This window comes from Cebus imitator, unplaced genomic scaffold (assembly GCF_001604975.1).
Source record: "Cebus imitator isolate Cc_AM_T3 unplaced genomic scaffold, Cebus_imitator-1.0 Scaffold463, whole genome shotgun sequence".
Lineage (NCBI taxonomy): Eukaryota > Metazoa > Chordata > Mammalia > Primates > Cebidae > Cebus > Cebus imitator.
In genome coordinates, this window is record NW_016107778.1 from 1,446,217 (window position 1) to 1,451,576 (window position 5,360).

Genomic DNA, 5,360 nt, shown 5'->3' on the forward strand with positions numbered 1-5,360 from the left:
AAAAAAAAAAAAAAAAAAGTCATTTGATCCTTTGCTGAGTTTATGTCCTAAATATCTTTGTAAATTTTATGTCTTGATGTTCTGTCCACTATTGTCAATGGGTTATTGAAATCTCCCACTGTTATCATGTTGGAGTTTGGGTCTCTTTGAAAGTCTGTAAGAATTTGCTTTATGAATTGAGGTTCTCCTGTATTGAGTGCATATATATTTAGGATAGTTAGGTATTTTTGTTGAATTGAACACTTTACCATTATGGAATACCCTACTTTGTCTTTTTTAGTTTTTGTTCATTGAAAACCTGTTTTGCCAGAAACTATTATTGCAACCAGTGCTTTTTTTTCTGCTTTCCATTTGCTTGGTAAATTTTCTTTTATCCCTTTATTTTGAGCCTATGTGTGCTTTTGCAAGTGAGATAGATCTCTTGAATAGAGCACACTAATGGGCATTGATGCTTTATCCAGCTTGTCACTCTGTGTCTTTTGATTGAGGCATTTCGCCCATTTATATCTAAGGTTAATGATATTATGTGTGAATTTGATCTGTCAGAATGATGCTAACTGGTTATTTTGCAAACTTGTTAATGTAGTTGCATCATAGTATTATTGGACTTAATTTATTTTGTTTTAGCTCTTCCAAGGTAGGCCTGGTGTTGACATTCCCTCAACATTTGCTTGTCTGAAAAGGATTTTACTTCTCCTTCATTTGTGAAGATTAGTTTGGCTGGATATGAAATTCTGGGTTGGGAATTCTTTTCTTTAAGAATGCTGAATATTGGCCCCCAATCTCTTCTGGCTTGTAGGGTTTCCCTTGAGATGTCCACTGTTAGTCTGATGGGCTTCCCTTGGTAGGTGACCTGGCTTTTGTCTATTGCTGCACTTAACTTTTTTACCTTCATTTTGATCTTCGGGAATGTGAAGATTATGTATCTTGGGATTGAACTTCTCATGAAGTATCTTACTGGGTTTCTCTGGATATTCTGAATTTGAATGTTGGCCTGCCTGCCTAGGTTGAGGAAGTTCTTTTGGATCTCCAACTTGGTTTCATCCTCCTTGTCTCTTTCAGGCACAACAGTCAGCCATAGGTTCAGTCTTTTAACATAATCCCTTAGTTCTCAGAGGTTTTTTGGGTTCCTTTTCATTCTTTTTCCTCTAACCTTGTCTGCCTGTCTTATTTCAGCAAGATAGTCTTCAAACTCTGAGATTCTTTCATCTGCTTCTTCTATTTGGTTATTGATACTTGTGGTTGCATTGTGAAGTTCGTGTGTTGTGTTTTTCAGCTTCATCAGGTCATTTATGTTCCTCTCTAAACTGGTTATTCTTGTTAACAACTCCTGTCATGTTTTATTATAACTATTCGCTTCTTTTCATTGGATTACATTATACTCCTTTAGTTCAGTAAATTATGTTATTACCCACCTTCTGAAGCCTGCTTCTGTCAGTTTATCTATTGCAGCCTTAGCCCAGTTCTGTGCCCTTCCTGGAGAGGTGTTGCAATCATTTGGGGGGAAAATAGTCACTCTGGCTTTTTAAGTTTGCAGTATTTTTGTGTTGAGTCTTTCTCATCTTCATGTTCTAATTATCTACTTTCAAATTTTGAAGTTGCTGGCTTGTGAATGGGTTTCGTGTGGTTTATTTTATTTTATTTTTGTTGATTTTTGTTTATTTGTTTTTCTTTTAACAGTCAGGCCACTATTATGTACAGCTGCTGTGTTTTGCTGCGGGATTGTTCTAGACCGTAGTTGCTTCATGTTTTTCTTTACTTGGAGGTATCACCAAGTAAATTTATTAGAGGTTGTTCTGTTGTATACCCTGGAGAATGTACTATGTGAACTGGAGAAAATGTATGTTCTTCTGCTGTTGGTGAAAATTTCTGTGTATGTACTTTTGTCAAAAGTACAGGTTGAGTATTTCCTTAACAATTTTCTGTATATACATTTCTGTATATACATTTTGTCAAAACTGTGGGTCAAGTTCAATATTTCCTTATCAATTTTGTTTCTGCTTGAAATATCCATTGAAGAAAGTGGGTTAAGTCACCTGCTATTATTTTATATTTTATTGCTACCTACTTCTCACTTTATGGCCATTAATATTTGTTTTATGTATTTAGATGCTTCAAAATGGGTGCATATATATATATATATATATATATATATATATATGGAATGTCAGTATTTAATGATAAAAGTGTCAGTTCATTAAGAAGATTATATATATATAGCAATAGTTTACGACTTGAAGCCTATTTTTTAGTCATAAATATAGCCACCTTTACTATCTTTTCATTATGATTTGCATGGAATATCTTCTTTTATCTTTTCACATTCAGTCTATATATGTCCTTAAAGCATAAATGCATCTCCTGTAGGAAACATATAGTTAGATCTTATATTTTTAATTGTTGTGGGTACACAATAGGTGTATATATTTGGGGTGTACCTAAGATACTTTGATACAAGCATGCATGATAATCACATTTGGATAAATAGGACATCCATGCCTTTGAACATTTATCCTTTATGCTGCACACAATCCAATTATACTCTTTTAGTTATTTTAAAATGTACAATTAAATTATTTTTACTATAGCCATCCTATTCTGCTAACAAATACTAGATCTTATTCATTCTTTCTAGCTATTTTTTGTATCCATTAAGAAGCCTCACTACCCCCTCACACACACCCACTATGCTTCCCAGCCTCTGGGAACCATTGTTCCATTCTCTATCTCCATATGTTGAATTGTTTTAATTTTTAGCTCCCACAAATAGGTGAGAGCATGAGAAGTGTCTCTCTGTGCCTGGCTTATTTCACTTAATATAATGGCTTCCACTTCTATTCTTGTTATTAAAAATGACAAAATCTCATTATTTTCAGTGGCTGAATAGTACTCCATTGTGTACATGTAGCACATTTTAAAAACTCATTTCATCTGTCGATGGACACTTTGTTTGCTTCCAAATCTTGGCTATTGTGAAGAGTGCTGCAACAAACATGGTAATGCACATATCCCTTTGATATGTTGATTTATTTTCTTTTTGTTGTATACCCATTAGCGGGATTCCTGAACTGTATGGTTGATCTAGTTACAGTTTTTTGAGAAACCTCCAAAGTGTTCTCCATAGTGATTGTATTAATTTACATGCCCACCAAAAGTGTATAAAGATTTCCTTTTCTTCAAATTTTCATCAGAATTTGTTATTGCCTGGCTTTTGGATAAAAATAATTTTAACTGGAGTGAGGTATCTCATTGTTGTTTTGATTTGCCTTTCTCTGATGATTGATAATGTTGAGCAACTTTTCATATGCCTGTTTGCCATTTGTATTTGTTCTTTTGAGAAATGTTTATTTTTCATTTTGTCGAGATAGTATGCTATCTTTTGAGAAATGTTTTGTCAATTTTTTTACACAAAAGGATTTATTAAATCACCAATAAGACACCACCATACTATGACACTGTCACACTGTGCTTTTAACACAAGACTTGCTCTACAATACTTGGAGGAAGGACATAAAACACAAATTGATTCTGAAGCACGGCAATTAAGAAATAAAACAATGAAAGCAATTTTTTTTTTAACGGAAACTGAGAATTAAGCTTAAGAGGGACCCAACATCATACTTCCATTCAGGGACTCAATACAAAAAAATTAGTTTCAACTGCTATTAGCAGGTGGCAGGAGCCACTTTCAAATAAATCTTCAAATTGGAAAATACTGCTTCACCCCTTGTTGGGGGTAAGTTGCAAATTGAATAATTTAATGTGATTTGAAGCTATTTTGATGCTCATCTCTCCTGGATACCACTCTGGTGCTATAATCACCATATCCATAGTAGTTGTAACTAGTGTAGTCATATCCTCTATAACCACCACAACCTTGGCTGTTACATGGATAGTTGCCATAGTCTTGATTTCAATAACTACTATATCCCTGGTTCCACTTTTGACTGGGACCACCACCTCTTCCACGAGCTCTTTCTGCAAGTCCTCCTCTAGATCACTGTTTCTGTTGCTGATACTGTTCCTTTGACATGGCTACTTTTATTTCACATTTACTAAGACCAACATTGTGGTATTTCTTTTCCCTTATCTTCTTCACCAGTTCTTCTTCCTTAAAGGTAATAAAGCAGAATCCATGCTTCTTAATGGTCTTGTTGCCCATGGGGAGTTCTAGAGATTCCATCTCACCAAAATCACCAAAATATTCCCTAATTTTCTCTTCAGGTGTATCTGGAGAAAGGCCACCAACAATTTTTTTTTTTTTTTAAGCCAGCCCTTTTGTTTTCATGGCTTTGGCCCTTTTAGGATCAATCACCTTCCCATTCAATTTATGTTTTTGGTTTTTGTTTTTTTCTTTTCTTTTTTTAAATATTTAATCAATTTTGATTTGATTTCTGCACATAGCAAGAGATAGGGATCTAGTTTCATTCTTCTGCCTATGAATATCCATTTTCCCCAGCACCGTTTATTGAACAGACTCTTTTCTCCAATGTATGTTCTTGGAACCATTGTTGAAAATGAGTTCATGGTAAGTGTGTGGATTTGTTTCTTGGTTCTTTATTCTGTTCCTTTGGTCTATGTGTCTATTTTTATGCCAATATCATGCAGTTTTGATTACTATAGCTCTGTAGTATAAGTTGAAGTCACATAATGTGATTCCTCCAGTTTGGCTCTTTTTGCTCAGGATTTCTTTGGCCATTCTGAGTCTTTCTGGGTCCATATAAATGTTAGGGTTAGTTTTTTCTGTTTCTGTGAAAAATGTCACTGGTATTTTGATAGGGATGGCATTGCATCAGTAGATTGCTTTGGGTGGTCTGGACATTTTAACAATATTATTCTTTCAATCCATGAACATGGACTACTTTTCTTTCTGGTGTGTGTGTGTGTGTGTGTGTGTGTGTGTGTGTGTGTGTGTGTCATTTTCAACTTATTTCCTCAATGTTTTATAGCTTTTATTGTAGATATCTTTGACTTCTTTGGTTAGTATCTAGGCATTCAACTTTATTTGTGGCTGTTGTAAGTAGAATTATTTTATTATTATAATTATTATTATACTTTAAATTCTAGGGTAAATGTGCAGAAAGTGCAGGTTTGTTACATAGGTATACATATGCCATAGTGGTTTGCTGCACCCATCAACCTGTCATCTACATTAGGTATTTCTCTTAATGTTATTCCTCCCCTAGCTCCCCACCTCCCAACAGACCCCAGTGTGTGATGTTCCCCTCCCTGTGTCCATGTGTTCTCATTGTTGAACTCCCACTTATTAGTGAGAATGTGCAGTGTTTGGTTTTCTGTTCTTGTGTTAGTTTGCTGAGAATGATGGTTTTCAGCTTCATCCATGTCTCTGCAAAATAGCT

General features: G+C 34.8%; 1 pseudogene; it reads right to left on the bottom strand.

Moving 5' to 3' along the window:
- Positions 1-3,757: 3,757 nt before the first annotated feature.
- Positions 3,758-4,336, bottom strand: LOC108291682 (annotated as a pseudogene).
- Positions 4,337-5,360: the final 1,024 nt, after the last annotated feature.